Genomic DNA, 15,841 nt, shown 5'->3' with positions numbered 1-15,841 from the left:
GATGAGAGATTTCTATGTGGTGTAATGGATAGACTTGTATGTGTCTGCTTGTACTGCCCTGACCCTGCCTGGCAAAACGAAAGCAGGGCTTGCTCATGCTGGAAATCAAAACATTCAATCAGACTCAGACTCAGTCTCTCTCTCTCTCTCTCTGTCTCTCTCTCTCGCTCTCTCTCGTTCTCTCTCGCTCTCTCTGTCATGCACACACACACAAACACACAACAATACCCACAATCATACATGTGCAGGCTCACATCCACATGAGCTGAGACCGCAGACTGTCTGCAAGGTCAAACTGGTGGATCAGCAGCATCCCCTTCTCCCTTCATCCTTTTCTCCATATTTCCCCCATCCGTCTCTCTCTCCTTCTGTCTGAGCATGTCACCTTTCTGCCCTCATCGTCTCCTCCTTCCCTTCACTTTTTCGCCTCCATCTTCATGTGTCAGTGCTCTGAGTCCCTTCCTCCCATATCACTTTTCTCTTCCCCTCCCTCCCTATGCCTCTCTTAGTGGGACAACTCCTGACCTCTTGACCCTTTGCTCCTACTTTCCTGCTCTTCCCAGTAAGACCAGCTGCCTATCTAGTTTATCCAGCAGTACTGCTGGAAAGCCTAGCATTGGGTCACTTTCAAGTTTTCTTTGTTTCAGTTTAACTATTTAAAAATTAATGTTGTAAATTTAAGGATAACATCAGTGGTGATTTTTTCTTCAGCAAACAAAGAACCTTGCAGTCAAATTTAGGTTTTGAAAATAAAGATCTGAAACTTGATTTGCCGGGACACTTGACACTTGAGGCATGACCGCCTTCAGACTTGACTTCACATGAAAACAAGGTGCAAGTCACACGATTCCAGCTGGTGGTTGATGCACAAAAATACGTGATTAATAAAAAGCAGACCATCTGAGAGGCAGTTGGTTTCACTCACTTAGTTCTAACTCTTTCCTTCCCTGAGAAATTCTTCTTCCTAAACTCTATCTCTGTAGCCAGTTGTCTGCAGAGGCAGCCGACTCTGCTTTTGCATCAGATTGGCAATGCATTAAACCATTATTAATATACAGTACATCTTTGTGTATGGTGGAATAGCCCCCATGGCAGCTGCTATGTTTTTTGGGCTGTTTCTGGACCTGTACCTTGTGGGTCATTCAATTGAGATGGTGAGACTTGAGATTGACTTGAACTTTCCCCAAAGACTGAATAACGACTCTGTAAATAAGCCGCTGCTTATTTGTTCCTGTTAACTTCACCTTTCTTTCCCAACTGCACCCCATATTTCTCTATCTGAATGTTTTCCACACAAACCTCAGAACCCCTCTTATCCTACCAGTCCAGGCTGGCCCAGGCCTGGCCAACTTATCACCTAGGCCAACCCATCTTCTCTCCATTACACCACAAACAAATTGGTCTGTTACACCTCTGTCTGGGCCCAGATTGCATTTCTCTTCTCATCCCTCACTGCCTAAACAGTCTTTCTTCTTCACTGTGACATTTTCAGCTCACTTCATCCACACTTTCACATTGCCCTCCCCGGTCAGACAACTTCTCTCTCTTTATGTGTGCCCTTGCTGCTTTACTGCCTTTACTTGTCAAGAATGAATCACATCTCTCTTTAGTTCTCTTAGTATCCCACAAAAAAACACACATGACATCCCTAGAGTGGGTTTAAAATGTATACCCAAACAAAACTAAGACTTTTATTAAAGGGGCAGCCAGATACCCACCAAACCAAATGAGAAAACTACTAACTATTTTGCATGCACGTTAGATTTTGTATCTAACGTGCATGCAAAATTTGAACCTATTTAAATCTAAATTGTCCTAAAAGATACAATTTAGCTATGGACAGTCTTTGTACTAGGCTAAGCCAACCAGCTGCCCTTAAGAGCTTAGATCTAATAGTGTACACAAGTTGTAACCGCCCTGAGCCTTGTGAGTTCAATCAACAACCAGTACATCCAACTACAGAGGACAGTATTAGACCTAGAACACAGATCTTATGTGGCCTGAACTCAAATTGAGACCCCAATTTCTTTAAATGGAAAGAAAGTGAACTTACTGAATCCCTCCAATGTTCCTAGTTTTCTAAAAAGGTTCCTTCAGTGGTATAGGGCTTTTAAAAAGCTACCCTTGTAATATAAAGTACACTGTATGCATGCACTGCATACAGCTGATCTCTACTGAAATCATTTCCCTCTTGTATTCCCTCCGGTCACAGGTCAGAAGTGAGTTCTTGTTAGTGAGATAAAATCTTAACTGTAGCTCTGGTCTTTCTTTCAATACTCTCCACTGAGTAAAATGATTTCACCACAGGACACTGTTGGCATTCACTGAAGGCACAGACACAGTTTTAAAGAAACACACCATCTTTTACTTACCAGCATATATCATAGGACATGACCACAAAAGTTCCCATGATGTAACTGTACTCGCATCTCAGAGGAGAGACCGTGAGGCCTCTGCAAGCACACATGACAATCTTGTAACAAGAGCAGACCCAAAGAAGGTTACAAGGGTTAATGCGATATGGGAAAGAGTAGTACGTTGGTATAGAAGGAATGCAGATGTTTTTTTCTGAAAAGGTCCTTGAGGTATATGTCTGAAAAAAACAGCAAGCTGATAAACACAAGTTCTGCTCTACTTACCTCTTTGAATGAACAATATAAAACTGTAAAAAAAAAAATAATACCTGGAATGAACAGGTTGCTTTGTATCATGAAAGAATAATTTGTCCATATTAGCATAGAAGTTGGCACAGACATCAAGTCACAAGACATAAAAATACTTTTTAAATAAATGTGGTTCCCAAGAGCAAAATCTGACAAGAACAGTAGGGCCTGAAGTGATCTCCATTTTTCATCAGTGCACCATTCAGGCTGACCATAAAAAGCTCACAGTGGAAAGCTACAGGCCTTGCCAGGAACCTGCCTGCCTCACAACACCACACAAAGAAGAGACACAGTGATGTTTCCGTATGGAGCGTGGCCATGGAGCTGCGAGATAATCAACCCCATGGCTGCCTCTGCAAGCTTGTAACTCCTTTCCACAGCCGAAAAACACAGGAAGTAACCACTTATCTGTGAATGCAATCGTCATGAGATACTTGTCAAGTCAAGTTTTGTGAAATAGTTCAAAAGCACAAGTTTGTCCCAGAGGGTCTGCAAATGTGATCAGTATCTTCTATCTTTATTCCCTTAATTAAAAATAATTCCATAAAAATAAACATTCTCACAGACAGGACAAACATTCAAAAAATGCCTGACTAATATACATACATCTAGAGTACATGACTAATATATCTTTATTAGAGTGAAATCTGAAATTATTTACCAAGCACACTCCACATACAAAGAACTTCACTTGGTATTTATAAAGATAATCTAGTGGGAAGCAGAGGTCAAGAAAAGGTAAGCCTACGCTCCTATACATGAGCCAGCATACATCTGCACTGTATTGCAGTGAAGCCACAAACTTCACTGATAAAGTTCATGAGAAAGGCAACCCACACTGGAATTCCAAAATAAATGTGACCCTCCATGTGATACTCAGTTGACAAACAGTTGATGTAACAGCTGGGTGTCAACAACTATGCAAAACTGAAATGGTACACTGTTAAAGATAATTATACCTGTATTCAGAATGAAGAGCATTCTCATTTAGGGAAGTTCTCTTATTTCCTTGTAAAAGTTAGAGTAAAAGTTAGATGAAAAGATGGAAAGCACTATAGTGTCTGTATGGCAAATATGAGACAAATAAGAGACTGGTGTTAATCTCATTAAATTCAACAGCTACATATAGTCACCTCGTTTCTACAGGTAAGGTTATTTTGAACTAATTTGTATTATGTGATACAGTAAAAGTAATACATGTTTTATCTCTGTGTGAGCTCAGAGCTACATAACGAGCCCCTATTAACCAACATACCCTCAGCACGCAACCACATTCTTTCACTATGACAAAAAAACTGCCTCTTTGCATGTACAGCAAAAACCCTTTAGAGGAACAGAGAAAAGAAATGCGAGGGCATCTTTTTAGAGTTGTTACATTGTGACTTTATTGTCCACTTGTGGAGTCATTAAATTCGTTTAAAAAATGTGTGAACTTTTGTTATTTTATTTGTTACTAAATTTGCTTATATTTTCAAATGAACTGGACAGGTTACCTATGATGACTGTGTTGTTGGTACACTGGGAACTATTTGTTTCCCTTTGTAACACTATAACCCTTTTTGACTACCACAAACCACAAGCTTTTAGGGAGTAAAGGTTGCAGCCGTTGGCACCAGCTGATAATTGGAGTCCAGTGTTGAGAGTGTTTGTACTCCATCTACAGTGATTCATTGAGGGGGGAAAAGAATAAACACGGCGGGAGGTATTTACTGTATGTTGTTGCTGGATTAGTAAGTGCAGCACAATATGAATATAAATCTATAATCCTACCTCCCATCAATGCAAAACAATGTAGGCATAACAGACTGGAAGTCTCACGGGATGCTCCACTGCAAAGAAAACTTTTAATAATTAGATGAGTATGTACCCAGCACAGTTAATTGCCTCATCATGTTGTCCAAGCAGATTTAAGCAGTATCATGTCATCTTAGAAAACAGCCATGAATTATCTTCCTTAAATATCACTTTACATACAGTATGCCTGGGCCTTTTGAGAATATACTTTTCCTATACTGGTGTAACGTCTGCTGCTATATCTTTAATCTAGGATTTGACTGCTGATTAGAGCCTTTAAGTATGTGTTTTTCCAAGTATGGATATTTGATTACTGCATATGCAATACAAGCTATTACAGTATAGCGTTTGTGTGTTTACTTAACGATAATAATAAATAATGTTGGATGTTGTTGGATTGGAAACAGAGGGAGAAAACAGAGCATTTGTTTGTTTGAGAGAGAGGAGACTGTTAAAACACAGGAACTGCACCATTTAGCTTACTGTAAACATTACATAGTTTTGCTCAACAGGATGTCCATGACTTCTCATGTATTTAAAAACAACAACAAGGCGAATGAAAAACAACTGTTAAGAAATTAAGATCATGACAAAAACTTAAGATACTTTTGCAATAATTTTGCTTTTAGTTGTTTCTTTAAGAGAGATCCAATTACATTTTTTAAACGTACTGTAGCTCTTGTTCCTATGAAATGAAACTCACTTTAAAACCTTTCGATACAAGTTCTGCCAAATGAATGTAATGGACAACTTTATTGTTAAATTGAAACTAACTTTTGAAAATGAATAGTCTTGAGTAGTTCAGAAACCTAACAAAAATGTAGAATATCCAAATCTTTATGTCCTGATATCTGGGGACAAATGTATTTAATTAGGTCTCATTTTCCACAACAATGTCCAACATTGTCCATGCTTGCTTCCCTACACCAGAATAGTCTGCCTATTTCCCTGTGGGGTCAGAAACCAAACCTTGAAGGTCTTGGCCACCTGCAGAGAGAAACCTCCACTTTCACATTTCCACCACTCTAACAGCAATACCTACTGTTTGCTTTATAAGATGGTGATAGTCGAGCTGAACATGATGAAAGCGAGAATGATGGTGGCGCTGGCGATAGTGATGAGCATGATGATGATCATGATCTGCTATTTCTTGTAATGAAAGCGTTGAGTCCTTCACAGGTAAAGAGAGGCGCAGCAGATACGCTGCCTATATCAGGTTGACAGTAGGGGTCCAGGCCAGCAGCAGCAGGAAAGATGAAATCACATTAGGTGGAATGAATGTGATTGGGCTCCAGGCTCGTCATCATCACACAGCCCTCCGACTGTTTCAGGATAACATCGTGAAGGGCAGTTGGATTCAAAGAGTTCAAGCAATTTACTGGAGGGTGTAGAGGTAAGTGTGTATACAGACCTGTGTAGAGAGAGTTTTTTTCTAGTGTGAAGCTTGAACAATGAAATAGACATATGTCAGGCCTCTTAAAGAAGAAGCAGGACAGAAAAGCATCACTTTTAAACAGTAGGAACACTTGTTTTTTTGGCCTGCAGCAAAGAACACTTTGAGCCCCGGATTACACTGTCAAACAGCCACTTCAGTGTCACCCTGTCTTGTAATGGGACACACTCTCTGGTGGATGTCTTTATCTCTCTGTGTCACTTTTGTTCTGACAGCTTCTCTTTAGACTCTCATTCTGTGGATGGAACCACTTTTCTGATCCATCAATCCTTGAGAAGATGCGAGGATAGGACAGGAGAGGAAGATTGTAGTGGATGGAAATGAGAGCAGACATAAAGAGTGTCTCTCGCTGATTAAAATAGCACCTTTTGGAGCGACACGCCATGCTGGTTGAGAAGTAGCGTGGGTATGTGAAGGCCCCCTGGTCGATAGCACTCCACTGCAGCGGAATATGAAAAGTATTGATCTGCTTTTTACCTCGGACAGCTTTGAGCACAACGCCTGTGATGTTTCTGTAGCCAACCTTCAAAGTCAATACACTTTTCTCTACATCACTCTGACTTGTAAAGGGAAAGAAAGGCTAGAAAAAGAGATTCCTGTCATATCAGACAGAGGGTTACGTTTTCCTCTGAACTTTTTGCTGGAGAGGTCAGATTGGTTGTTGTGTTTATTACCTCATGGATCTCATGCAGTGAAAAGGGAGGGATAAGGGTGATAAGGCTTTGGGTCAGATGGAGAAAGGTTAGAGCCAGAGAGACGCAGTTTGTGGCAGGGAAGGACAAAGGCTGGTGATAGAAAGATGAGGGCTTGCCAAGGCCATGACCCCATGTCTTTCACACATGTAGACTTGAGGGTCACTTTCCATGTTTGTGATTAAGTCAGATAAAAAACAAACAAAATGTTGTTTTTATTCTCTCTCTTTCAAAGTCATACAGAGAAAAAAAAGAGTTTCAAATAAGCAGCTGCAAGCCTTCAGACTGTGGAAAATCAATGGAATCAAGAGGAACCGACATACGCGTTTAAGGGGCACAGATCTCATGTAAGAGAATCCTCCTCCACAGAAAATACCTACTGAGAGAAACACACTAAGGACAATCCTCACTGTTAAAGCTTGCTGATCCCTGATCAGAGTAGGGGGAGGTCTTGAGGGAGTAATACATAAGACCAGAAAGCCTCAGAATAACAGATCTTAGAGCAGCCTCGGAGATCACAAAGAACTGCTCCACTCAGGAAAAAACAGAGACAGACAGAAAGAAAGTCAAAGCCAAGAAGTTTTTCCTTCTTGAGCCTCTCTCTTTGGAAATTTGCATTGTTCTCATGCACTGTTATATTGCTCTTAAAGACACCAAGGGCTATATGAGGGTATTTCTATGACGCTGCAATCACTACATCTAATACAAAGTCTCTCTGATTATGACTCCTGGTCAGCACCATCCGGTCTATTGAAGACTCTGGGTGAGGAGGTTGGAGACAGAAAGAGCCCATGATTAGAATCGAGTGAGTAAACCAGGTCGGCTGAGAATTGGACACATCTGCTGTGATCAGAGGAGAGGTGTGGCTCTGCAGACCTCTAAGTAGCTGGATTAACCACTGGCCATGGGGCTATTGATGTTATTGAGCTGACAGTCTGATGAATGGAGTCCTTCCGCAAGGTGTTTGAGTCTGCTGCTGTAGCTGGTTAGCGTGTTCACAGGCGAGGCAGTGTGAGAGAGTATAGAACTGCCAGCAATTAATTTTGAAAGCCAAAGATTTTGTTAGCCAGCGTTTGATTATTTGTAGGAGAGTCTACATTTGCATGATTAACAGGAAATGTGCCCTGAGGCCACATACTTCAACTACCCTTGGTTAACAGTTATTTGTCTATGTGACAAAGGTTAACCTGCTATCTGCGGCCCGATGTATTTGTGTCTATGTAGGCTTTTTTCCATCAATTTGGAGTAAATGATAGCATGCCACAGTATAAACTAAAGGGACTATACAGTTGTAATTTCCTCATGCTCAGCATCTGTTTTGCTTTGTGCATCAACAATAATCTGAGAAAGGAAAGGCTTAGCAAAGTAAGAGAAAATACTGTAAGTGCTGTCTTTATTTAAATATCCCATACTGCAGAACTGACTCTGTTTTGACTGAGAGTCATTTAGACAGTCAAAGATTCACTCCAATTACGTCTCTAATGTGCCAGCTTAATTTTCTTTTCTTAGCAAAGTATGAAGTCATTTGGGGAAGCTTATAGTTAATTAAGAACCTAGCAGGCGTCTGTGTCTTTATCATTGGTCTTTATACAGTAGCTAAATGGTTCTAGCCTAGTAAGCCATTCAGTATAATAACAGTGTATATACATCATTCATCAGTGTTTTGCTGGAATAAATATAAATTGGAATAGTGTGAGCGGCTCTGTTTAAGTAACTTCCTTTCCATTTCTGATTAAAGGAGATAAACACTTGCAGCTATGCACCTCTAGAAGTGAACAAAGAGGTGGCTTTTTCCCCTTTGGTTGTCTTTTACTCAATTGTGCACAAGATCTTGTCTGCTGTAAAGTATGTCAAATTACACTTGCATTTAAAATCCATTCCCATGCACACACACGCATGTACAGAACCATACTCTCTCTTGCTGTCTCAACACACAATCAAACACGCAACAGGTGTCTAGTTTTTTACTGCATGGCAGCAGAGGTTCCTGAGGGTGTTGTTTTACTAATCCAATGATAAGGTCAAGAGGATTATTCATATTTGTCTCCACATTCCTCTGGTCTGTCTCACAAGAGAGATTAGATTCAGTCAGCTAAGCTCCTCCAGTGAACTGCAAATCACTTCCCATTCAGACAAGCAGTCTTCCTGACCACAGTCGACCTGGATCCACCCGTTCACAAGCAGATCTTGATCATCTGCATGACGCAGACTTAACAGATCACACCTGCATCCTCTTTGATATACAGGCTAGAAAAGATAGAGAGGTGATTCCCGAGCTGGGAAAGAACGACCTGTTAAACAACATCAGGGTGAGTTCATTGTCTTTTATGGAAATAATCTGTTATTGCACAGTAAGAGAGCACCGAACAAACATTCCAGGGAAACATTAACTTGGCTCCCAGCAAAGCCATCAGGACAATCAGATAGAGGTGATATTTCAATAACTGTTGCCTCAGCTCTTATTTCTTCTTTACCTTGTCTTGACCCAATATGGCGTTGCTTATCTTTGTTGGCAGACACATTTGGAGGAGGCTGCATTTTGCTGATTTATGCCTTTATTTCTTTTATTACACATACTGTTTGTAGTTCAGAGGGGAAATACAAGCTTTTTCCACTAAGGATATCTGTCTATATAAAAGCAAACATTTGGAGGTTATTAAAGTGCCAGATATAGTTGAGAAAGTTGTGTTATGCAAAAAGTTTTAAATTAAACTGTTTATTTAAAAGTAATGTAATGACTATAGTTTGTAATTTTACACTCCAAAAAATATGAGGGATCTATTAACTGAATCTTTAGTATTCGAGACAGCTTTTAAGGTCCACATTTCCAAAACATAATTAACATTTTTTTGTGTATTTTTAGCTACAGTATATTTTGTCAATCAACTACAATGTCAATTTTTTAAATTTAAATAAAACTATTTGTAGGTTGTGAGTGTTTGTACATTTAGGCAGCAGCACTGATTTGACGTGATGCTGACCTCTCGTCTAAAGATTGCTACCTTAAAACTTTGTAAAAAAAAAATTGAGAAAAACAAAGAAGGGCAGAAACACCATTTAAAGTAAACAGGAAAACAGATCCCCAAGTCTGTCCATTTGCTACAAACAGCACACCTCATCTTATACAAAAAACTCTGAAAAAGCTATGAGGAGAAGGGTTTTCAGTGTCAAAATCAATTACCTCAATTGTATCTTCACATGTTGTTTGGAGAGTTACAATCGCGACAGGCAGAGTTTGCAAGGCAGTCAAGACTCCTGGAAGCTGGTCACGTACGCAAGGCACAGACACTGGCACGCACACACATTTACACTTGCAGTTTAGCATTGGAGCATTTGCCAGTTTATTGTTCAACATGTTTAGTTTTGAGATACAATTCCTGCCCCCTTTTGATGAAGTCATGTCTGGCTATAAATGCAATGCATCACACAAGAGCAACAAAAGAAAGTTGGAGAGGCATGCTTGGTTGTCACGTAGCCGAATGCAGCCAACGTGTTGACACGTAGGCATTTAGTAAATTACATTGAGGACAAGGAGCCAAATACAATGAGCTACAAGTCTGCAGTCACCATTATGAGAATCATAGTGAGCATGGTGAGCAGCTTACTCAAGCTTACTCCAAACAAGCTTTATACTGTCTAGCTATTTCTGCTCAAACCGACTGGAAGGCTGTTTCCTCAAATCCCTGGGTACAAGAGTATGGCAGAAGGAAAAGCCAGCACATTCCCAAATAACTTTTGTGGAAGTGACCCTGAGCAAAGCAATTAACACCCGGCTGGTCAAGTAGAAATGCTTGGTGTACAACAGTGGGGAAATCTTGGCTCCCAGAGGTGCGAATGTGTGCAATGGAATATGTGTGAAGCAGGGCATTTCTTTAAAGCAGCCTAGCACGCTCGGTCAACCTATCCTGAGTAAATAGAGGTAAATAAATAAATAAAGCCTGTTTTTCAAAACTAAACCACAGCAGAAGAAGCACTGTCATGCTGGTTTGAAAAAGATCCCCGTACACTTTCTAAAGAGCACAGCGGGGAACGATGCATTGGCCTACATCCTGTGCAAATTCACCACATATAGGTCTGTTCAAAAGACAATATTCTCGTTACGCTCAGTTGGCTCAATGCAATGTCATTTCATCTGGCTTTCCGCACACCAGCACATTAGCCCCTTTGGTCTGGTAATGTTCAGAACATAACACATAAAGAACCATTGTAATGTGTCTCTGCATCATTATTGCCAGGTCAGTGTATGGAGCAACACAGGAGAAAAGGCTGCCTCGTATGGCTTGTTAATTCAACACCTCTCTCATTCAGAGCAGCATTTGTACAGCTGGCCTTTTGAAGGGAGTTCAAACTATATACTCCTGCACATGCAGACACATAGATATGCAGTGACACGGCGCACACACACAGACACACAGAAACTTGGTCCCCACTCTGACATCACTCCACACCACTGGTTCCTGCCCAACCTTCGGCCCCCACCTTGGGAAATCACCCAGAGCCTGTCCAGCCAACAGGGTGTGAAATACACACCCCTGGAAAGCAACTGAGGTGGGTGGAGGGACTGGGAGGTCGGGGTGCTGAGGGGCCAAGATGTGGCGAGTAGCAAGTGTGAGATTTGGAGATGGAAAATGAGGGGAGAAGAGAAGAGAGAGAGAGAGAGAGAGAGAGAGAGAGAGAGAGAGAGAGAGAGAGAGAGAGAGAGAGAGAGAGAGAGAGAGAGAGAGAGAGAGAGAGAGAGAGACTGTTCTGGAGGGAGGTGTTGATTGGAAGGTTTGGGCGGCAAGTGATGGAATTGAAGAAGGATTAAATGGACACTAGGTTTCAGAAGGATGAGGGGAGAAAGGGGGGCTGCTTTGAAAGGAGGTCTGAGGGTGCACTCTTGGCCTTGAGACTGGGGCTCCGTCACGCCTCTGGTCTCTGCGAGCCACTAGGGCCCGGAGCTCCAGAGGGGAGTAGGCCCAACCTTTGTTACAGTGGAGGAGTGGGGAGTGACAAGGCATACCGGCATGTCTGACATGTCAAAGCAGTTGGCTGGGAGACCCTGAATCTGCTCGGGTCTGATGCTGGCCATCTGTAGCTTCAGAACAGGGCTGGACTGTTTTAATTGATGAAAAGCGCCCCAGGGAGGATGTGAGATCGTGCTTGAAGGAAAAAACAAAGAGTGGTCGGTGAATAAGGCGTTGATTAAATGTGCTCCGAGTTATTTCAGTGAGCAAACAAGACTAGCGTATCCTTGGAGGAACCCTAATGGTAGCTAAATAAAATGTTTTTTTTTCAGCTGAAAGACAAATAGAAATATGCACGATCAAATTTGAGCATTGCTCGAGTCCCCGGTAGATGTATTCATCCTTATTCCGTTCTCACAAAGAGCTCCCTTTAATGTCACCCAGCAAAGCAAAGTGATGAAATGGAGCAATTATGTATCCATTTGTGCTATTCAGGTGAAACCAGGTGTAAAATGTTCAGTCTGTGCACCTGCTGTATCTTTAATTCATTGTGCTTTCTCACCGGTGTTGCCTGTAAGAAGGTAATATCCAGAATATGGACAAAATATTCAGTCAATAAATCTACTTCAATATGGAGCATTATCATATTGCTTCCAGAGGGAAGGATTGTTTTTCCCTTGTAAATGTAACACCACAATTGCAATAGAGAAGGTATGATAGCTAAACAATAACACATATTTTGGAGGGAAACATTAAATCCTTTTCGAGTAGTGCTGTAATAAGAGGAAGAAAGCATGGCAATAAAACAACATTTGCCTTCATCAAGAAGCAGCATGCCTAATTTGATATCCAGACATTTAGGAATATGAGAATATTGCCGCCATGAAAAGATAGAATTATGTTCTTTGGTGGAAACAGATAGCCAAGTCATCTCCTGTCGGGCTGCAGATTAATTTTCATTTTCCAAACAGTTTGTGCATATAAATATTCATGGACCACCTTGAAAAGCGATGGGCGACTTTATAAGGCGGTCAGCAAAGACACCAACAACCCCCCCTCCCTTCCTGCAGCTGTGCAGATGAGGGGGGGAGAGGGTTAGCTCATGATGAAAGACTCTCACTATCCACGACCTTTCCAGTCTAAAACAAAGATTTGCACAATTAACTACTTTTAAATGTCACCCAACTGCCAAATCTGCATATCAACGCCAAGCCTTGCATAGAAATTAGGATGTTTGTAGAGGAATCATTTTTCTCCCTTTTACTATCCCAATGCCACCAAATGGGGTTATTTCTCATTTTAGCTAGGCAGGAATGTAAATGTCAACATATCTTGTGCGGAGATCCTTCTGTTGCTAATTAACCTTTGCCGTGTAGAAGCTAAACTGAGCTCTGCCTAAACACCGCAATTAACTCCAGCTTGAAAGACAGAGCGACAACATCTATGAAGCCAATGGAAAGAGGGAAATCACAGTGACTTCATTATCCTTCCCAACACATACTTTGCACACCTCATTTTTTGAGGTTACTCATTGTTGGATATTTTCCCCAGGCAGCAGCAATGGGCCTTTTGGGAGGATGTCAAAATTTGGTGGATTAACAAATCTCATTTCTTTTATCTTTATGAGTTTGGACAGGAAAGTTGGTTTAGTTGTAGCCCCTGGTGAGAGGCAAATCATTATAGAGGAATTCATAAATCTTCATAAATCAAGCTGAGGACTGCCCGAGTCCATCATCTTCAAGTTCAATTTCTAGATGCAGTGACTGGAAGAAAATACGTCCTCCTCTAACCGACTTCCGCAATCCAAAACAAGTAAAGGAGCCAGTGTAATTTAAATCCTCTCTTCTGCAGGTCTCTGTGGGTCTCGTCGGGGCATACACTGCAAAGGCTGCTCTGGAGTCATGAATAGCAACACTGATCTTGCTCCTGCTGCTCAAAGGCAGTGTCAGTTACAAAGTCAACCCATTAACATCTTCACTATTCAACGCTACACTCATTCCCAGATGCAGAATCAACACCAGTCAATAGGCAGGGAGAATACCACAGGTAGCTAGGCAAAATACCTCCTTGCTCCCCTGGGAGTTTGGTGAGAACAGTATATGATGATGGACAGGAAATATTTTTCTTTTATATGTTGATAAATATTAGAGTTCTTGGAGCAGATGCAGACCAATGAGTGACATAGACAGGAAGAGTCTGGGTTTTGAGAGGGCAGGGGTGAAGCAGAGGGAATGCTACGATGTACAAGAGTAAAGTTGACTCAGTGTAGGAGGAATAGGATAAAGGAAAGTCTTAACAGAGTAGACCCTCCACTGTCAGACAGTGGGAGCAATTTGAGAAAGAAAAACCTAAAAGAAGGTACCTACAGGACAAGATCGCCAACCAAGGTTACACAACTTGGAGACAAGACGTGACTTGTCAAAGGGTAAGGGTTGATTTATGAAAAGGAGAGATGTTCCTCAACTATGGCGATGGGGGCTGCACTGAATCAGACGACTGCTATAGATGATACCATCAACCTTATCATGTGCAGTACAGTTGGCTGGATCAACAAGTCACTGCATGCTGTGTTTTCTAGCATCTATGTCTCATTCTGATATATTAATGACAAACAGGGTCTAACATCCATAGTTCTTGACAGCACACAAACGCATAAGGAGGGTGGACTGCCATGTCTCTTAAACACAGCCTTCATCGTGACTAGATGCTCTGTATCAATTCTTTTGAGGAAGTTCAAAGGGGCCCCTACCTTTCAGTGGAGGACATCCGTCAATGTCAGCTATGATTAGGTCTTGGAAAATACTAATTTCTTAGGAAGACTGGACTAACGTCCTTGCAGGTCCAACATGACAAATGTCCTGGATGGTCAGCGTCAATTCTTATCAGCACCTCATTAAAAATGTAATGACCACATGAATATTTACCAAGTTTAATTACTGCTCTCTATTGCTATTCTGCCGCAGCCCGCACACGCTTTCTGTCCTGGAGGGCAGTCTCTCTTCTAAGTGCCTGGACTAACATCTCCTTCCACCTTGATGAATATTGCAGGAGTGAGAGGAGTGCAAGCCATTGATGGAATCCACCTCAATAAGCAGGAGAATCTAAGGCATACACTCACATTTGCAAAGGCACTAATTGGCAGCAGTAAAATTCAGCAACCTGTATAATTTACCCGAGAAAAAAGGTAGTGGAGTGCAGGGGGATCAGCTCATTTGTACTAGAGATATAAAAAAAAAAAACCTGTCATTCTGAAATCAGAAGGCCTTCATTAGATTCAGGGGAGACAAGCCAAAGGCCAAATTATTAATGTATCTGCTTGTCAGGGCCAATGGAGACCATGTTATTGAAGTAGGTTTCCTTGCTAGAGAAGTAACAAGGGGGACATTTGTTGCAAGTCATATCCCCTTTTTTCTGTTTCCTTTGTTGCCCTTATCTGCAGCTACACCATCCCCAAGGTAAAATGCCGGTAAAATAATATTATAGTGGATTGGTCACACAAACCACAGCTTTTATAAAAAATAATCTAAAGTGATACACAACTTAACAAGTGTTGTTTTATGTTTACGAACGGCTGAGTTTCAAGCAGCTGTAATTTTTTTTCATCCATCGGTTGTGAGCGAGTGTTACACAGGGTTGACACAACATAATGAACAATGAACTACTTGAAAACCAACACAATAGCACAGAACTGCAACAAATATTTCTTTGTGAAAATTATAATACACAAGTGTTAGGAAGATGTATTCAAAAAACCATATTGGAAACAAAACCACAAATTGCAGCCTTTAAACAAACATAGACAGAAAACGTTAAAATAAGAATCTCAGAAAGGCAGTTATAAGTTGACTATCTGGCTATAAGCCAGACCAAAACTGTGTAGGAAACACAAATCATTTATCGAGGCAGAACGAACCTTGTCATCCTGTTTGGTGTTTTCTCCCGTGTTTGATCACGAGACATGAAAAAAGGCACTTAAAGGGACAATGTCATAGACTGGGGACTAGTTGAGTGACAGCTTTTTAGTTCTTTGAGGCCTTTGCTGTCTTCCTGAGCAGAAAGTTTCCTCACTTTGTTTCAGATGTGAAACTGCTGTGATGGTGACAATATTTTTGACCTTGACAACAAAAGTTTACGTTCATGGAAATGCAGATTGATTGTTGTTTCATGGTGCTCAATAGAAAAATACATTATCAATGCATGAGTATCAGTGGAAAATATCTTTATTAATACTAAAACAGAGCCTTTTTGGTATGTCATACTTGCATATTCCAAGGCGCCTGTTGAGATTGTAAA

The sequence above is a fragment of the Eleginops maclovinus genome, chromosome 12, assembly GCF_036324505.1.
Source record: "Eleginops maclovinus isolate JMC-PN-2008 ecotype Puerto Natales chromosome 12, JC_Emac_rtc_rv5, whole genome shotgun sequence".
Lineage (NCBI taxonomy): Eukaryota > Metazoa > Chordata > Actinopteri > Perciformes > Eleginopidae > Eleginops > Eleginops maclovinus.
Note: the sequence above shows the minus strand (reverse complement) of the source record.